Source organism: Cyprinus carpio, chromosome A9 (genome assembly GCF_018340385.1).
Source record: "Cyprinus carpio isolate SPL01 chromosome A9, ASM1834038v1, whole genome shotgun sequence".
Taxonomy (NCBI): domain Eukaryota; kingdom Metazoa; phylum Chordata; class Actinopteri; order Cypriniformes; family Cyprinidae; genus Cyprinus; species Cyprinus carpio.
In genome coordinates this window covers 16,203,682-16,224,568 of record NC_056580.1, presented here as the reverse complement: position 1 = coordinate 16,224,568, position 20,887 = coordinate 16,203,682, and the positions used below count along the sequence as shown (strand labels likewise).

At 39.2% G+C, this 20,887-nt stretch overlaps 1 pseudogene; it reads right to left on the bottom strand.

Moving 5' to 3' along the window:
* Positions 1 to 12,480: 12,480 nt before the first annotated feature.
* On the bottom strand, positions 12,481 to 20,463 carry LOC122146196 (annotated as a pseudogene).
* Between the last annotated feature and the right edge of the window lie 424 nt (positions 20,464 to 20,887).

Below are 20,887 nucleotides of genomic sequence, written 5' to 3'. Positions count from 1 at the left end.
GGCGATATGGAATGGGCTTGTTTGTTGAACAACCAAAGAGCACCCAAATCTGGCCACCAGTAATCAGAGGGTTGAGCCAGCCCATCAGCAAGACTACTATAATGTACCCTGCGACCCCACAAACCCCTGTCATCGAGGGAGTCCATTCTTTCGTTCCCCCCTCGAAATTGATATTTGATAATACGTCTCCTCTGAAAGAGCTGATACTAAAAAAGACTTTCATTTTGACGATGGTTTGTTAGGATAGGACAACATGGTGGTTACCGGAGAGAAAGCATTACAACTATTTGAATGTCTTGAAGCTGAGGGTGCAAAAAAAAAAAAAAAACATCAAACCCCAACTATGAGAAAAAAATCACCTTTTTAAAACCTTTCCAAATATGCAGTTCTTGAATTGCATTTATTCAACAAAAATTAGGTTTTGTAGATTTACGGTAGGACATTTACAAAATATCTTCATGAAACCGATATTTCTTACTATCTAAGATTTTGGCATTAAAGAAAAATCAATCATTTTGACCCATACAATGTATTTTTGTCTATTGCTTAAAATATCCCCCAGCGACTTAAGACTGGTTTTGTGGTCCAGGGTCACATATGTTAATTTTGCTCTTTTCTCTCAACCGCCTGTGGATAAATACTCTTTTAAGGCAGATAAACTATAAGATATGTTGCAGTCTGTGATTGGTCAAAAGCAGACAAAGAAAAAAAGTTTGAAGGTACCATATTTAAGTAAACAGACTCACTCTAATCAGTACATTAGAATGATTTCGGATAATTTGACACCGAAGACTAGAGTAATGGCAGCCTGAAATTCACCTTTGCCAACACATTTCACATTATTTAAAATTTTTGATCAAATAAATGCATCCTGAGTAAGTTTTAAGACTTTACTTTATAAGACTTTAAGATGATGTTGTCAAAAAGTACAGATGTCGGTACTGAAATTTTCAAAATGTGATGGCGATAACAGCATTTCCCACTGTCATTTTGAGCGTCTATCAGCGGATCTGTCTATGGGCAGATATATTAAGACTTTAAAATCTTTATGAGACTTTAAAATGGCTTTAAAATCGCTCGGCGAAGAGCATTTAGCAATGATCATTGTAGCCAATCACAGACATATCTGTTGAGCGAGTGAACACAATGGCCAATCAGAGCTTGTTTCTACGAACCGCGCACAACAGCTCCAAAAAGCTAGTGGGAAATGCTGGTATCTCCACATTTTTTAAAAATTTCAGTACAGACATCAGTACTTTTGACAACACTACATTAAGACATTACCAACAACAATCTTTTGAACGTTAGTGTAAATTTCATATTCATTAATTTATTCAGAAATTCATACAGTTTTGGAACAACTTGAGGGTGAGTAAATGACAGAATTTACTTTTTTGGGGGGGCGAACTATGCCTTTGTGTGTCACATGTCTTAAACACTACAAAACACAAAGTGTGTTTGATTCACTAAAAGATCATACATAAGAGGCAGTCATTTTGGAATCCAGCTGAAACTACACTGGCTTCCTGGTGGTTTTGGGTCACTAAAAAGATCTGGCCCTCATAAAGTTCTTGAGAAAATGGACTTACATCCAATTTCAAAACTGGTTCTCATTTCCCAATTCCAGACATGAGGGAAAACTCATAAAAGGTACAGACAAAAGGTAGTAAGCGTGTGTGTGGATCAGTGAGGCGCATTAGATCAGGCTCAACGGTGTGGACTGTGACAGCCCCACTCTCCTTGATGGATTGTGTAAAAACGCGTGGGACTCTTCACAATCACATGATGAGCCGTCCCGGTGTGCAGTATGAATGACATAAGGCTAATATTTTAGGCCAACGCTTATCTCATCAAGCCATACACTGTTTGGAAAAAAAAGCGATGGGGCATTAGACTGCATTAGCTTGATGCCTGCTAATAGACTGGACATAAACACTTCTGCCTCCCTGCTTAGGTGGTCACCGGCTGTGCACACAAGTGTAAACACAGCGGCCAGATAAAGTCACCACTCGTAGGCAGCTGGGACCCGCTCCAAGAGAGTTAAACCATCGGACTAGGATTTTCAGTTCAAACTGAGGTTTGGCTTTTGCTAGAGCCCTCATGGTCTGGACTTCAAAGCGGTCATCCCGCTTCTCCGTCACCATGGAGTTCAAAAGGAGCTCAATACATAGGAAAGGGTACTTGGCCCCATTTAATAATTCAGTGATTCAAAACAACAAACAGAGTTCTGAACATGTAGCCCCTAAGAATGCCATTAGCCAACACCATTAAGTCAACATCTGAAGTTTTCTTTTATTTGAACGTTTTTGGTCATGCCGTACTTTATTTCAATAGAAAAAGATGGAAATTATTTTACCACAAAAAGAACTGTCAATCCAAAGATGTGTTTCATGGACACTAGGAGAAATAAACTCTAGTTTTAGATACAAAATGCAGTAAATACAGTAATATTAAAAAATATATATTATTATCATAAATGTTGTGTTGTTTAAATTTTTGTGGAAACCATGATACTTTCTATTCATCATAGACTGCTGATTTTTTTTTTTCATTTTGATAAAAATAAACATTTACAGAGCATGTTCTAAAGATTGTAAAATACAGGTTAGAATGACATGAGGGTAGTGATACATTGTGCGAAGCTATCCCTGTTTAAGAATCTAAATATAAACAATTCAACTTAACTATAAAATTAAGTAAACAGTTGTCCTGTTATTGATAATTAACTTCTCAATATAAAAAAGAGGTGAGAACCATTTTTGGGGGAAAAGCTGGTGGTAGCTTTCATTATGTGATCTTTCCATCACAGAGCTGTACAAGACTTTCGTCTCTCATGCGTTGGTGATGATGAATTTTATGGCCTCCTAGCACAATCTCGTGGTCTCCACACTGACCCTGGTAAGAGATGAAGCATTCATCACATAGACAAGCCTTCCTTTTAGTGCCGAAACCTTTTCGCAATAATAATAAAACACAGCTCTTCACATCCCTGCTGAAACCTGGCCCTTAGGAATCCACTAAAGATCTGCATAAGGCTCTTACTCCCAGCAACCAAATGCATTCCTTGAAATAGCATCTAAAAATTCATACTTTATTAGTGCTTTAATATATAAATGTCACAATAATAAGCCATAGTAGATTTTAATTCATTATCACTATTTGATTCTAGTTACGTAACCCCTTTTTAAATAGGTGCAGAAAAACACTCACTTATATATTGGTCCAATTTGAGATCAGTTTCACTAACCCTGCCTTTCCTGTGCCTGCTCTTTGGCATCGCTCACCTGCGGCGGAGGTCTTCTGCCACTGTGGCCCGACAGCTGAAGAGGTAAGCCCTGAGAGACTGGAGCTGCTGTCTCAGTTTGAGAACGGCCCCCAGAGCCGCCACAATGCTCATACAGACACGGGTTCAACTGCTGCGACATCTATACAGGGGCTCTCGTAAACAAACTCCAGAAAACTCTCTTTTGCTTGCTTTGACACCTCCTGAGCCACAAAAAACAGTGTTTTAATATAATCACTGTCTGCTTGTTTGCTTGTTTGGTTGATGGCAAAAACGTACAGACACCAGAATTATTAACGATACTGAAGATATGGTTTTATAGGTCTGTACACATACCTTATGTCTTGTTAGTCTGTCCCCAGTTGCCTGCAGCAGACGAGACAGGTATGAGGTAGAGAGGTTGCTCCTGGTGACAACTTGGGCCGTTAATACCAGCCGCTTGTAAGAGACAAAACTTTGGCCCCCCCTCACCCTATCGCACGTGACAGACCCACTGGCCTCTGACATCCTCAAATGTGGCAAAAAAACAAGCAACAATAGAAAGGAAGAACCGCAAACAACACACAAATCAAACCTGCAGGACAGGACTTAACCTCTGGGGGTTAAAGACAACACGTTACTCTACTGTTGAGGGCATGACCCTGTTAAAATTTGACAACCATTAAGGTAATAAGTCTGTTTGGGTTGTGTACTGATGTGTCAAGGTTTACGATACAACCCTGGCTAAACACAGATATAAATATCCACTAATGATCCAGGGGGACCATAGAGTTTCAAAACGGGCAGGCGCGGATATCCAGGGGCGTTCAAAAGGCAGCGAGTCAATGATAAAAACCCAAACTAAAAAAAAAAGGTGTTTTTACCTGTCCAGTCTTAGTAGAGAGAAGCCACAAATCCTGAGCACATTTAATACAAGATATCTCCTGAAAGTGCATTGCTTTGTCTTGTAAGTCATTGATTCAAGTTGTCTTCAAACAGATTCAGACGGCACTCCAGCACAGCAAAAGGTTTATCCCAAAGGAACCAAAACAGGTGATTGTGAACATGGCAGGTGTCCCTTATCCTAACCATCTGGGAGAACCAGATCCGGGACAGTGTGGACGTTCAAAGAAAAAAAAAGAATGAATGGAACAGGTACAGACAGATATAGACAAGTACAATCTTTTCGGTGGAGCGTAGCATCAGCTATACACTTCATAGCTGAAGAAGAAGAAAGCAAATGTGGACAGAGTGAGTGGGAAGCAGGATAGAGAGGACAAAAAACCAAATCAGAAAAACAAGTCTTCCAGAAGAAGGGACGCAGAATGTTATCACTACAATATTGTAAAGGGGGAACACTGATTACAAGTGTTTACAGGCAATGCTGTATAGGTCTATTTTTGATGCATTGTTAGCTGGCTGAAAAGGGCCAAGCAGGGAAAACAGTGATGATGTACCTGCATCCCTGAATGTAAGCACAACGTACATAATTTACCATCAGATTTTTAAACAGTTAGATTCTGGCCTCATTTACTCAGCCGTATACATTCTATTCATGTAGTGCTTCTTTCACTTGTGGCAGTTCAAAAGGAGGGTTGAGCAGAGGGATGTTCACACTGCTCTTTCCATCACAAATTACAGGTGAATGGGTTAACATACTGTTGGGGCTGGAAACCACACGAAAAAAAAAAACTAAATGGAGGAGTAATTCACCATAAACTGAACTAATGTTTATATTCCAATTCAGACCTGCTTGACACAGACTAAGTGCTGTGATATATAAATGACTGTATCAGTGAATTTACCAGTGCCAATGTGTTAAAATATTTAATAATTTTAAAGTGTAAATATAAACATATACAGGTCACTGTCTCAAAAAATTAGCATATTGTGATTAACAGTTCATTATTTCCTCCATAAGTGCTAATGTAATTAAAAGATTATAAACTAGACATTCGAAAAAAGATATATTTTAGAGTTCATTGCCACCACCAACTGAAATAATTTCAGCGTTCTTTTATTGTTTGTAATACTGAGGGATTTTGGCATACAGCTCATGAAAGAACCCCAAAATTCCTATCTCAAAAAAATTAGCATAATCATGAAAAGGTTCTCTAAACGAGACTATTAACCTAATCATGCTGATATCAACTAATTAAACTCTAAACACGCTGCCAAGCAAAAGAATGGCCTGAGGCTTTTAAAAACATCCCACGCATGGCTTCATTACTCCAAAACCGCCAATTCATGGTAATAAAGGACTGGATACTGACTGACTGCCTACGTCCAAGAAGGCCCATCATTGAACACCCTCAAGCGAAGTAGGGTAAGACACCAGAAAAAGAAATTTCAGGAACGAATAGGCTAAGCTGTTCCCATGAGTCTGTATCAACGGCCAACTCAGTGGGGGAAGTCTGGTGCGGAAGGAAAAAGTTGTGGCCAAAAAAACGCTGCACAACGAGAAAGAAGGTGACCGGAAACCCTTGAGGACCGATTGTGGCAGAAGAAGATCCGTATTTCCAGACCTTGGGGACCTGCTGAGGGAGGAAAGAGCAGTGGAGCCTGAGTTCTGGCAGAAGAAACTATCCAGAGCCAACGTGCACAAGGCGGTGTCGCTATTTTGAACCAGAACACGAGCGGCCAGCAAGCGCCTGAACCGGGCTATCAGAGAAGCTTAGCACATGGACTGTTGCCTCAGTGGTCCTCCAAAGATACTTTTTTAGGATGAAAGCAAATTTTGCCCCACTGTGCATTACAGAAATCAACACGGTGCCAGAGTCTGGAGGAAGGAACGGGGAAGAAAGAAGAAGAAAATGCCAAAATGCGCTGAAAAAGTCCAGTTTTGTCCAAGCTACACACGAGTCAGTGATATGGTCTGGAGGTAGCGCCTGCAACATGCATCAGCTGCTGGTAGGTTGGTCCACTGATGTCTTTATCAAGGGCAGGGTCAATGCAGCTAGCTATCAGGAGAGGATGGAGAAGAGCACTTCATCGCTTCCATCTGCTGAAAACAAGCTTTACTGGAGATGAAGATTTCGTTTTTCAGCACGACCTGGCAACTGCTACACAGTAGCCAAACACCCCTGCGATAACATGGTTCTTGGCTACGTTTTTACTGACCATGGTATTACTGTTGCTCAATTGGCCTGCCAATCTCTCCTGACCTGAACCCCATAGAGAATCTGTCGGGATATTGTGAAGAGGAAGTTAGAGAGACGCAAGAACCCACCCAACACTCTGGAGAGGCTTAAGGCCGCATATCGAACGCATCCGTGGGGCCTCCATAACACCTCAAGGCAGTGGCAACAGGCCTGATTGCCTCCATGCCACGCCGCATTGAAAGCAGTCATTTTCTGCAAAAAGGATTCCCGAACCAAAGTATTGAGTGCATAACTGAACATTAATTCTTTGAAGGATTGACTTTTTTTGTTGTTAGGGATTTTTCTTTTAATATTATACATCGTTTTTTTTCTTGGTATTTGTTGGTTCGGTATGACTTATATTATGCTAAATTTTTTGAGATCGAAATTTTGGGTTTTCAGTGAGATGTATGCCCCCAAAATCATCAGTATTAAAAACAATAAAAGACCTGCAATATTTCAGTGTGGTGTGCCAATGAATCTAAAATATATGAAAGTTAAATTTTATCATTTAGCATTAAGGGGTAAAAATAATGAACTTTGATCACACAATATGCGTAATTTTTGAGAAGGACCTGTATTTTTAAATATATAGAATAAAAATAAGAATAAAAAAATGAAACAGTAATATGTAAACTACCTTTCTAAATGTTTGCGGTTGGTAAGATTGGACTGTTTTTTTTTAAAGAAATCTAACTATAAATTTGATGATGACATTAACATTATGCATTGCCCTGCAAACTGTTGCACTAGCCCGAAGTAAAACATTTACAAGGAGACACTGCCCTAAGAAAATTTAAAGGAGAACTGTGTCATATTTAGATTTTTTGGATGACTTGATAAATGTTATTTTTTTGAAAAATGAAGAGTCTTGTGTTATTTATTTCATTGCCCTAAGAAAATTTAAAGGAGACCCCATTTATGCGAACAAAGAAAACGAACAAGTCAAGAATCAACTCTATCCGCATTTCCAAAACCAATACGTTAATGGGTTGTTCTAAGCTGAGGGCTCAGGGCAGCTAACTCATGCTCTGCACTGGGCTCTCTGCCAATGTAAACGTGAGGTTTTTAGGGGAAGGGACCCCAGGACTATAAAAAGTCAGAGTGTGGTGTCCCCTCCATGACACAGCTGCATGGGGTGCCTGATATGTGCGGCCATGAACCCACGGACAATGCAGCAGGGTGTCGGGCTGTCAGAGCTGCCGTGTAAATCAGCATACATGCAGATGAGTGTAAACCCGACAATAACCACCCTTTTCCAAACATAGTAAAATTGTGTTATAGCGCTCATGCTACAGAGACTTGTTATTTAAGAGAGAGAGCCTGTGAGGGCCGTGCTTTTCAGCAAAAGGCAAAAACACAAAATTTTGCAACAAAAATTAAAGGTGAAGAAGGAGAAAACAGTGACAGTGACTCAAAAACTTGATGGGCAATGTGTTTGTTTGCATTCAAAAAACCGGCTTCCAAAGCATAGTTTCTGTATAACATCACCAGAGAATCAAGCAACGAAACAGCTCACATATGGTCACATGCTCAGCTCTGGAATAAAAATGAGAATATATGGACAACAACATTCAAATTCGAGTTAGTAGATGTCTTCATCGGTCTGTCCAATTAAACATAACACAAAACTGATTTTAAAGGACTAAATAAAACACTGTGCATAATCACTCTTTCAGAGCCAATTGTAGTCAGATGTATCCATGCTACTTTGCAATGCTGAAGAAGTAAGACATTTTCGGTGAATATGTGAGACTTCCGATTCTCCACTGTAGGTAAAATAACTAGAAAAATATTAAAGCTGTGGTAAAAACAGTGAAACTATTTGCGCTTACAAACCTGTTTATGGTATGACAAGACATTAGTATAATAACATGATAAAAAAACCATTTTGCAATATAGAGCAACATAATGGACTTGTTTTAAAAACATGCAAAATAACTGAAAGCAAATGACATTGTAAGGCTAGGTCTCGGTCAGGACCAACTTCTGCCCCAAATATCACTTTTGAAATCATTAATGTGACATTATCAAAAATTAGTCCAACTTAAAACTGAACTTTAATGTATGTAAATGCATGTTTTAATTGCATGTAAAATATAGTACCAAAACAATTATTAACAATTATGTACGAAAAGAGACCACATTTCACCAAAGATCTATCTGAATGAACTTTGATAGCAACTTCTTGTTACAATTCCATCAAAGACTTATTGGGCTACCAGAGCTTCTGGACAGTGGCCAGATAGCATGTTAATTATGGGAGGGAGGCAAAGTTGGCCGCTAGGCTCTGTGTATTGTGAACATCAGAGCCTGTGCCAGTAAAGCACAGGCCGCAATTGAGTTTGACGTTTCCCACATTACATTCAAACACACACGGTTGTGGAAAGTTTGCACATCACAGCCCAGAAAGACAGCACAGAAAAATATCCCCTAGCTGAGGGGTTACAGTGATGCCCTGAGCACTTGGAGCCAACTGAAGCCTCGATTTTCTAGCGGGTTGGAAAAGCAACAAAGAAACAGCTTTGCCAGTGAACATGTGTGAAGTCAATTCAATTACAATTGAATATCGGTTCTCAACATTTCCCAGTATTCATAGACAAGCATAAGTGGAACGGGTAACGGCAACGGCCCATGTTCCTTCATCAAAAAAAGTGGGGCCAACGGGGAATGTGGGGGAAAAAAGACAGAAGGGTTTGTGCCAACAAGAGGCACGTTTGATGTGTTCACTCCATAACTGTCCACAAGATTCAACATTCTTTCATTTTCAGCAGTACCCTGCCCTCGTTTTTTGTTTTTAAAAAACGGCAACTATTTGCAGAGGAAAAAGAAAGGTTGAAGTGGGGGCACTCTGAGGGTGAACCTTGCAACAATGCGTTTTCTAGCGCGAATAGACGTTTCCACGACTCTGTAGGCGGTTTGTTTCGGTTCTTCAGTGCGAGAAGCTTTTTCTTGTTTTCTTTGCTGCAAAGGCTACAAACTCGCGCCCGACTTTCAAGCATCCCGTTGAGATTCCACGGCACAAGGGACCCCAGGGTGGGGCTTTGTGGTTTCCCATTAGCGGTGAAAGACGGACAAGGCCCCAGCTTTGATGTCCCCCTATTCAAGCTGACTTCCACAAAAAATAAAAAAAAAAAAGATGGCATAAGGTTGTGCGTTGCGTAAGTGTCGTTCACAAGTGTGTTTTTGCTTGAGACAAAGGCATGACCATCTTTTTGATGTAAACAGCAGTCCCTTGGACTCCAAATGACCTTACACTCCCTCTTTTCCCACCTACAGCTGGATCTTCCCATTCTTGATTGCTGTCCTGTACTGCTCTACAGGGTACCTTAGTGGAAGTTGGTGTGGAAAAAAAAATAAAACCAAGCCCAAGTGGGTTCAGGCAAACTATGTGATTTGGCTTGAGAAAATTGAAAATAGCGGTGTATGTGGTGTTGTGCTTGAGGAGAGGAAGGAACAGAAGAGGATGGACTCTTCTTCTGCTTTGAAAGGATGGCATGCATGACCCTCTTACCCAACAAAGGTTCTGTTATTCTGTCGGCCCCCTAATTGATTTGAATAAAGTTTGCTCATTAAGTGTTTGATCAGCAATGTTTTGATGGGGAGAGTGATCTAGAGTTGAATGGACAACTAGGATCCAGTTCAAATCAACGAACCAAACCAACCCATCCCAATTAAAAACATGAAAAAATTAATAAACCAGATCAAATATAAGAAAGGAAAATATTTGGCCATCTCTTCCTTAATAACTTTTACTACTCTCACAATACACTCTTGAACCACACCACAGGGCCCTCTCTTACACCACTTTAGGGACCCAGTCTACTCTTAAAAGCACATAAACACAAGGCATATCTTTTGATTTTTAGAAATCAACTAGCAGAATGGAAAACACAACTAGAACACAGGAGTCTATGTCTCAGTCACATTTCCTTAAGTGCTTAGATGTTTTAAGGCACAGGTCCCCAACATGTTCTGATGGCTGATTGGATTGTTCTCTGAAAGTAAAATTACCAATCACAGTTTGTTTCTTTTTGTGCAATTTTTGGATGTGGGTTAGGGTCGGAGAAAGAAAGATGCATCCTGCGAGGAGATTACCACTAATATACGGTCTTATTTAAAAGCAAAGAAAAAGAAAAGAAAAAATGATGGGGCTAATTAATGTCCTAGTCTACCTTAGAAGCACTCATTACTGTCTACATCGTAAAAGTACGCTCAAACATTACATGCAACCTATAAATGTTTTATTAAAAGCAATATTAGCACTGATCAACATAGAAGTGAGAAAATTAAACTCTTTTTTGTCATCTGTTTTGGGGGGTGATTAAATGAAAGAGTTGCAAAAGTGTAAGTTTTGGGTAATAAAAATTAGAGAGGAGAGAGAGAGAGAGAGAGAGAGAGGCGGTGCCAGAGTGCCGAGCAGAGGGATGTACCCAGTGTTTTGTTTCTTTTTTAGGCAACACGTCCCATTCCCAAAAAATCTCTTTCGTGGGGCCCCGAACCAGAATCAAAACAATTAGCTTCGCACAGATCGCAGCATCCAGGGAGCCTTTGATTCTAAAAGGGGATTTTTTTTCCCCGCTTTATATGGGCCAATTATTGTCAGGTGCCTGCTGTCATTGTTCAGTGAGGCTTTCAAATATCCTGCATTAAAAAGCTGGTTGTTACAGCCAGGTGGGAAACCATTTCATTCATAGCCACTTAAAGGGTGGAAATTTCACACCAGAGAAAGAAAGTGATAGACTTATCCTGATATACTCAAAACTGGCATTACTATAAGGGCTCAGATACCTACTGGCATTTGAAGGGTCACCACAGCAAAGCCACAGACATCAATTTCTACATAATTCACACAGTTTTTTTGCAATGGGGAGATGATGTTTGTGTGTGACAAATTACAGACCTATGGTTGAGGGTTGGCTTTGTATAAGGTTGCTTGTTTGCTTGAGCGATTCACCATCATGTGACATGTGTTGAAAAATGTGACCTTTGGTTTGAAAAAATTCTTTAGTGAGTGGAAATTTTATTTCTTGGGGGTGAGTGAGCTTGTTGAATCATTTGACTCATGTAGAAAAGTTGCAGTTTGACAGACGTGGCCTTTTCAAAAGGCAAAGCTCAAAGTTAAGGTGTCAATATAAGCTGGCACAGCCTTTAAAAACCAGTGATGTCAAACCAGATCACAGATCAGAGAGGGAAAAAGAGACTGCACGCTAAAATGCAACATTTCAACAGAAACAGTTAAGAACAATGACACCATTGATTGTTTTACACTGGTAGAGAGGCATGAATCTCAAAAATGTTTGTCTGTGTGAACACGTGGATTTATTGATCAGGAGGTTTATAATATAATGAATAAAATAGAGATCGTTGTACAGGCGGGCCCAATGTGATGTTAATTGAGAAAATTAATTTTTATAAAAACAAAAATTTAAAAAATAATTTTTTTTGTTTTTAAAATTAAAAAGCGTCAACTCATCACCATAAGATAAATAAAGAATTCACACAATAAACAGTGAAGTAATAAAAAACGGTCTCAACTGACAAAATTTAACTGATGAGGAACCAAATCCAAAAAAACCTCTTCTAATTTAGGTAAATGTTTGAAAGTGCCATTGTAAAAAGGGTGGTCACCATGCAATTGCAGAAGCGCTGGAACAGTTTCGAGACCCTTTTCCACATGCCAGACAGGTAATGAATGCTTTTAGAAAGCTAGTGTTTGACAGACTCGAAGTTTAGTTCTCTGGGCCTACAAGTGGCGTTCGCTCAATTGGGACTGGATTACTCATAATCACAAAATGGTTTATTCTCACACTGTGGCGAATGAAGCTGTAAATGACGTGGTGCAATGCCCTACAACCAAGTTTTTTTTATTTTTTTCCTGGGCACGGATCACTCTGCCCGCAAGCACAGAAAATCATCAGGGACGACCACCTGGAACGGGAGAGTGGTTTCTAGTCTTGATAATCCACGCTGTCACAGCCCGAAGTGGAGGTCCAGCGGGTTGGGTAAATGAACACGTCGCCGGGACACTGGGCCTTCTCACTCTGTCGGAACGGCTTGCATAATCCTGTGCGGCCATCAGTACAAACCGTGAAGGCCCCTCAAGTTGTTGAGGTCGGTGGTGAGTTGCGTGAGAAGGCCAGCTTTAAGACAACATTCAGCACAGGTTTGCCGGACACAGTGGTTAGGGCCGGGGGAATCGTTACCAGGGTTCGATGGGTAACTGGGACGACGTCACACGCATCTGGATGGGGTTGGTGAGGGGCAGGGAGTTGGCAGGGCCACCCCACCCACCGCCCTAGAAGCCGCCACCTAGCAGACCCCAGCCCCCAAAGCACCCCCCCAGAGAGCTCCCCTTTAGAATTGGTGGGACGGGCAGGCCAAGATCGCCGTTCCCAGAGGAGTCTCACGCCACTCCAGTGGCTCCCACTGGCCAGGATGCGCCGTAACTGCACACGAGTGATGTGGAAGGAAGACCCAGCTGCAGTCAGTTAAACGTCCATCCTGCTGGCTGGGGCTGTGGTGGGACTCTCTTGGCAGTGGGACCAGCGAGAGGGCTGCAAATAGCTGCTGGAGTTGGCGCTGCTGTCCAAGCTGTAAGAAGACGCAGCCGCACCGGGTGTACGATACACCAAGAAGGGAGGTTCCAGCGGTCCCCAGGACCCTCTCTCTGCTCCAGAGGTGTCCCTTGCTTCACCAGGCTCGGGCTGATTCCTTATGAGCTAGAAATACATGTCAGAAAGAGCACCTGTAAATGCCAATAAATATACATACTACAAATAAAAGAAAAAAAGTTTTAAATGAATGAAATAACTGTAAAATTGATTACTAGATTACTTACACCCCGCCGAAGCTAATGGCACAAAACAAGAACTGAAATTGCATGGGAGAATTGTTAAACAAAAATCGTGTGGGACAAGTACTTTTTTCAAGAACTGGTGAATTGTACAATACAAAACAGGACTTTTGAGTTAGGTTTGAGGCATTATTTTGCAACAGTAAGTACTAAGGTGAGGCAGTCCTGATCAGACTTATAATTATTTGATTGACTTTTCCTTTTATGCTGGAGGGAATGGAATGCCACACTATTGTGAAGTACACCAATGGTCTCTGCGGATTACATTCTCAAGAGGGGCCTTTAGTGATAAATAATTGAATTGATTATTTGTTAGCCAATTTAACCAACAAAAAAAAAGAAAAAAAGAAAAAAAAAGAAAGAACAAGAAAAAAAACACTATACATAATGAGACGCATAGTACAGAATAAAATTAAAAGCGATTGTTTTGATTATTATATTTCTCAGAGTGACTGGAAATAAAAATGTAATTTTTCCAGATTACATTTATCAGAGGACTGTAGCAAAAAACTTAAAAAATATTAAAAATAAAAAAAAAACAAAACAAAAAAATATATATACAAATTGACCAAATGTTGTGTGAGGAAAAATTTAGAGTGTAAAAATATACTGTCGGTGAAATCCTTTTGTCCCACAAAGCTTTATATATCTCACAATGGTAATTAATAAGAACGTGCTTGCCACTATGTTACGTCTGGAGCCCTGCCGTGAGAGATGGTTCACAATCATTTATGATGGATGCTATTGTGTTAGGTGATACAAAGGTTTATTCCCTTCCCACCTCAAAGCTCAGGCAAGAAATATTATTGGGGGTCAGGTGTTGACTTGCTGTGCAAACAGAACGGCAAAAAAGTGACCCCTAACCTTTGGCACTCCTTTTCAGTCCTCCATCTTCTCTGTCCATTTCTGTCACTTTAATCCTCAGTTACTCTCCTTTCCTCTCTTGGTCCACAATCACACTCCTCCTTACACTTCCTTGGCTGAACACTGCCCGTGTTTTCCTCTCAGCCCTCGGGAACAGGCTGGGTGCCTCTGGGCATCTGGTCCAGCTGGCACGACCCCATGATGAAAACAGACAGAGGGCGCAGTTGAGGCGAGTAAATTAAAGCAAATGGCCCCTGTATTGTTTTTTCTTAAGTTCTTTATCTCTAATGTTACCAGCAACAACAGCCACCTTCATATACATTCGTACTAAACGGCAATCCCATCCCTCTTGGTGCTGATAAGCTGTGAGATAAGAGGGTTGGGTTCATTTGGGTAGCCGTTAAAAGCCTACAAACAATGATGTGCTCTGCCACTATGGAGCACCGTTGTGGAGGTTTTGGGGGCTTGCCTTGAACATTCAAAGGTGCATAGCTTGCAGCTATGGAAAGAGTCCACTTACTAATTTCACGGCAGACGAGAGGGCCGTGATGGCGTGCTGTGACTGAACCAATTAGGAGAGCTGGTGGAAGGCCAGTCTGCCTGCAGAGACTGATAATGTTCTAAACGACCTTTCATTGATGCAAGTGACCCCCTAAACAGACCCATTTGAGACAGGGATCAGGGGTGCACAAATAAAAACCCGTCTTACGAGGTGCGACCAGGTTATGGATGGGGGACGAGGGAAAAACTCTGCGCAGGCAAGTTGAAAAGGCAAACAAATGCCAACCAGGGAGCCAGACTGCGTTAGTTGAGTGACAGCCCAAGTAATTCTGGACATTTTACGACCCAAACTATTAGAGTTTGCTTCGAACGTTATTTATATATACTCTATAAGCAAACAAGTTCTAAAATAATGCTAGCATTTTTTTATTTTTATTTTTTAAGGAAGTAATAATTTTATTCAAATGCATATCAATAACCTGATTCGGCTCCAATGAAGGGAGTCAACTTTAGTTAAGGGAACCAGTTCTCACTATTACCGAACTAGTTGCTTATTAGCATGCTTCTATACTTAACATATGGTGGGTATAAGTACTTATAAAGCAAAGATTAATGCTTATTCTGCATGACAATACTTTGGATCCCATAATCCCGCGGTTCTCAATTGCAGTAATCGCGCCCCCTGCTCTGCACATTGTGTATGTTTATTTATGGCTTTCAGATGTTTGTTCTATCGAATGTAAGTTGCATGGGAAGTGGACATCACAGGATATTGGCCTCCATGATTCCACGTTCAAAGCAAGTGATTAGGTTCCATTCAAGTGCCATGACGGTGAGCGAGGACGTGCAATTTAAATTGTATATTTTTAACAGATGTATAGGATGTCACATTTGTCTGTCTGTGAACGACGGCTTGCGCAAGCACAAATCTATGAATTAATGTTTTACGAAACAGCCAGTGAGGGTATAAACTTCCACACCAGAGTTCCGCCTGCTCAGGGAGTAGGGAAGGCAATGAACACTGTGTAAGCGGAACCATGTCATTGGGAACACAGTTCATGCACGGAGCTCACTTCTAACGAGGCTGATTATCTGAATCAGGTAGTGTGTTCAACAAGGAGAGACGTGCAAAAAATATGCAGAACTGGGGGGGAGGGCCGTGGAGGACTGGAATTGAAAAAACCAACGCCTTAATACCACCCCACTACCTCAAACACTGACAATAATAAGACATTTTTCTTGACATATTTCAAAGTAATGGCTGCTGAAAAATTCAGTTATGCCATTGCTCTCCTAAACTAACATAACAAATAAAAATAAAATAAATATCAAAAAGTATACCTGCATGGTGGTTAGTTCGTTTCTAGTTTGGACAAAAAACAGACCTAGGACAATCAAGCAACCTTGATTTGCTCCTTAATCCTTTTAGCCCATAAAACCCTGCAATTTTCTTCAGGGAGATGCAGTTACGCATTGCAGTTGTAAAATCCAATTTAAAGACCTGCTATCACTGTATTCAACGAAACTATGAAAATTGTACTGCGCTTGAGGTCCAATAAACATGCAAATAAGTAGGCATGACTCAATTCGGCTTACTGTAATCAAAGAAAGCAGACTCCATGGAAGAGGTCCATCATAAACATGACATCATGATTAAACACAGCTGAAAAGCTGAGTATAACCCTCTACCCCACTTTCCACTTCAATGAAAGACAACTAGTAACTTGTTGTTGCATGATTGTCAGAGACCAAACTGAAATAAATATTAATTTGACACACACTGACTTCATATTGGTACTAATCAATATTCCTAATCCATTTAGAAGGCCAGCGACTGAAATTACACTACCGGTTCAAATGTTTGGCGCTTTGTAAAAGTCTCTTTGATTACCAATGCTGCATTATTTGATCTAAAACATATAAGATTATGAAATATTACTACAATTTAAAATAAACTATTTTAAATTTTTTTAAAAAATTTAAGTTATTTTAAAATTTTAAAATTAATATACCCTCTGATGGGCACAAAGCTGAATTTTCAGTTCACATGAACCTTCATATTAATCATTCTAACTATGCTGCTTAGAAAGAACCAGAATCAAATAGAGATAGAGATCGTTTGTCCAATTATGAATGTATTATCTTCTTTAGATTTATTTTTTTATTCATTTATCTTTAATCACCTTTAATTAATTACAAATTGACATTCCCCCCCAATTTAATTAATATAATTAATGAATGAATGATTCACTAATTGAAATGTAATTGTAATTAAAGTTGATTAAAGATAAATGAATACGTTCAAAAGTTTGGGGTCAGTAAGCTTTTATATTATATAAAATCTTATGAACCCAAACTTTTGAACGTTAGTATTAGAGTCCAATTACAAAAGAGAACAACTTTAAATGCAAAAAGGGTAAAAAAGAGTTTTAAAAAGGTGTAATTTAATTTTTAAAGAAAACTACCATTTCAAATTAAAGGTGAATCTAAGGCCAGTCTATGAGTTTAAAAATCAAGGATGTTGAAGGAATAAAGCACACAACAAAGCAGTCTATATTGAAATTGATGCTTGTAATGAAAAAAACCTTTACAGACAACCAAGGTCAAGCATTAACCACAACACTGAGACCTGTGCAAGCGAGGTGTGTAGGGGTTTTCTCCAGTCTTAATCAGTAGATCTATCAGCATTAGACACTGGGTGGGTTGCCAATACCTTAATGTCACCTAGGATTCAATCTCAGTCACTCATTGAAACGGTGGGCATTCGAGCGTGGAACTTACTTCTATTTCCAGTTGCTCCCTTTGACACATTTTTTGTGTAATTAACAATTTGCCCCATTTAGTTTTTTTAACACCGATGCAAGGACAGTCAAGAGGATTGGCATCACACTGCCATTTTGCAAAACCTAGTACTGATTTACTGGATGTCGAAAATCAATCAGCCTTTTCAAAAGGAGTTTATTACAGAATTATACACCAGTCTACACTGGAAATAAAAGCTGTTAAAACAGTGCAGGTGGTGCATTGTGTATTGGTGAATAATGTGTTATATTGTATTAAATCATAGCAAACCATATTCATCATAATATTGCGCTGTGTCTTTACTGTTCTTGTTCGGGATGACCTTGTATCTAAATAAAGCCTTTCAGACAAAAACAACACAAAAACAAACAGGCCAAACCATAAGTAGGCAAAAAACTCATCTGATTGGTTCAATGCAATAAATACATGCCATATAATGGTGTTAATGGCATGACTAATTTAAAAAATTTAGTAAACAAGTCACACACTTAGATATAACCACTTTGTTACGTCAAATAAGACTTGAAATGACCTAAAAACATGATCAGGGGGAGTTTTTAGGGAGCAATCAGCTTGGGTAATTTAAAGCAAATCTCTGTGCTGTGACCAATATTTACCAGAGCTTTGAGGACTGATGATCCGAAAAATTCAAAATTAGTTAAAAAGTTAACGATTTAAAGAACAGCTGAACATAAGTTCACAAATAAAATATATAGTTTAAATTGTACTGCTTTTGAGTTATTAGTTTGGACATATAATGTTAAAATGCTAACGTGATGAGATACATACTTGGCTTTAATAAACAAAATATTTGATTACATTGTTTCTTTCTTTCTTTCTTTCTTTTTCTAAGAGTGGAAAGTCATGTTTCATTTAACAAAGAAAATGTGACTGCGGCATGAATTTATATTTCATTAAAAACAAAAACAAAAATACCAAATTTGAGGACTTTGCCTCCTCATTTCAGAACACTACTGCACACCACTGATATGTGTGATAGTGAATGATTATAATCATATTAAAATTTTAAATGTGTGTGGGTATAGATATATATATATATTACTACATATCTATATCACCACACATAATACCGTACAGGTCCAAAAGTTTGGAACACTTACTCTATTTTAATGTTTTTGACAGACGGTTCTTCTGCCTCATCAAGCCTCGCATGTATTTGATCAAAAATACGAGAAAAAAACAGTCATATTGTGAAATATTATTACAACTTAAATCTAATAGTTTGCTATTTGAATATACCTTTAAAAAAAATAATTGATTCCTGTGATGCAAAGCTGATTGTTTCAGCATCATTTACTCCAGCCTTCAGTGTCACATGTAACATCTCCAGTCTATCACATGATCATTTCAGAAAAATCATTCTAATATTCTGATTTATTATGAAGTGTTTGGAAACAGTTCTGCTGTCTAATATATTGATGAATAAAAGGTTAAAAAGAACTGCATTTATTCAAATAAAAAAAAAAAAAAAAAATCTAATAATATATATTCTAATAATATCTTTTCTTTACTATCATTTTTATCAATTTAACACACTCCTTGATTGAATAATAAAAGTATTGATTTTATTTAAAAAAAAAGAAAGAAAAAAAAAAATTACTGAACCCCAAATTACTGACCAGGTACGTTGTTAATATTGTTATTACAAAAATATTTATATTTTAAACAAGCATCCCTATCCTTTTTTTTTGACTTTTTATTCATCAAAGTACCTAAAAAAGTAATCACCATGTTCTGATAAAAAATGAGATGGTTAGCACCAGAAAACTGTTTCCAACTTTGATAATGAATCATCATATTAGAATGATTTCTAAAGGATCAGGTGTGATTAATGATCCTAAAAATTCAGCTTTGGCAATCACAGAAATAAATTATAATTTAAAAGTATATATAATTTAAAAACAATTATTTTAAATTGAATAATAGATCACAATATTAATTTTTTTTTTCTGTATTTTTGATCAAATAAATGCAGGCTTGAATGAGCAGAAGCCAACTTCTTTCACAAACTGTTGGACCTGACTGTTACATTGTATACATGTATACCTGTTATATATAGATATATATAGATCAAATATATATAATATATATCTATATATCACCATATATATTATATATATATATATATTATATATATTATAATATCTATATTAATATAGATATACACTATTGTTTATATGTATTTTGACCTGTACTGTATATATGTATTCACCTCATGGTTTATAACAGATGAATGAATTGGAAAAATATTTCGGGGGAAAACAGCAACCAACCAAGGCCGCGAAAAAACTGGATGGCACTGTTTGCGCTATTAAAGTTATCAATCAAGCTCTGTGGTTGTGATTGTTTGTGGCATCACCCTCTGCACTTCCCTTTCAGTGTGGACAGACTCTTGTAAGTGAAACACCTGGTTTTGAATGAGGATTGATTTGAACTTGTTTGAACCTCGCACCACACAATAATTCAAAATAAATATATGAATGATGAATAAAGACAATAAATTTTAGTTTAATTCTTACATCATCTCTGTGGTCATTCATTGCCATGTTCTTGAGTGTATTTTTTGTTCAATGGCAGGCATGCCATTATTCGGTGTAAAAGCGGTTGTTGACGTCTGAACGGGAGCGGTTTGTGGCCACGTTTGAAGCCACCGTCTGCATGTATTGGTGGTAGAGTTTGTTTCCTTCTTTGCATGAGCTTGCCCAAGCCGTTGGGTGGATCTGCCCGGGTTCCTTCTTCCATGTCGCAGGCCAAGCAACCGGTGAAAGATGTCTGCTCTGCCCAGGCCATACGTCTTGGTGATATCTCCCCCCCCCCCTCTCAGATTGCTTTCCTGTCAGGAGCCCCCACACCCCACTTGGGAGTTTAACACAAAATTGTCCAAGGTGGAGGCCCTCTTTATGGCTTGGGCGGACGTACCTGGCCATATCCTTGATTGTCATCGATGCAGTGCAAAGTAGTCCCTCAGTGGCCTCGAGGGCGGGGCTTATGTCCTCAAACCTCCAGACCCTCTCCATCCCTTGACAGTTTGTGGGCGACACAGAGGAAGCAGGGGGGTGGAGCGGACGGGACCGATCTCCTTACGTGTGTGAGGGTAGACACGGCAGGATTCGCAAGTGCCTGAGGGCACCAAAGACGAAAACATCTGCTGTCTGAACCCAAAAAGAACTGTGTCAAAAAAGATATGGTCCACAAAGGCCTGAACCCCTTCCAGGACTGTCCCTTTATGAGTCAATGTTGTTAATCAAGAACCTAATGAGAACTGACAGCCATGCCAGCTATCAGTATCAGCACTCACTGGGGTAATGGGGAGTACAAACAGTGCTGTCTAGAACAAGTGTCCCCTCATTCAGACGAGTGTCTCAATTAAATCACTGCAGTCTGTAAGGCAGTAATTCAGAGAGTGATAAATGCAATGTGGCACCACCAGGACGTCCTTCC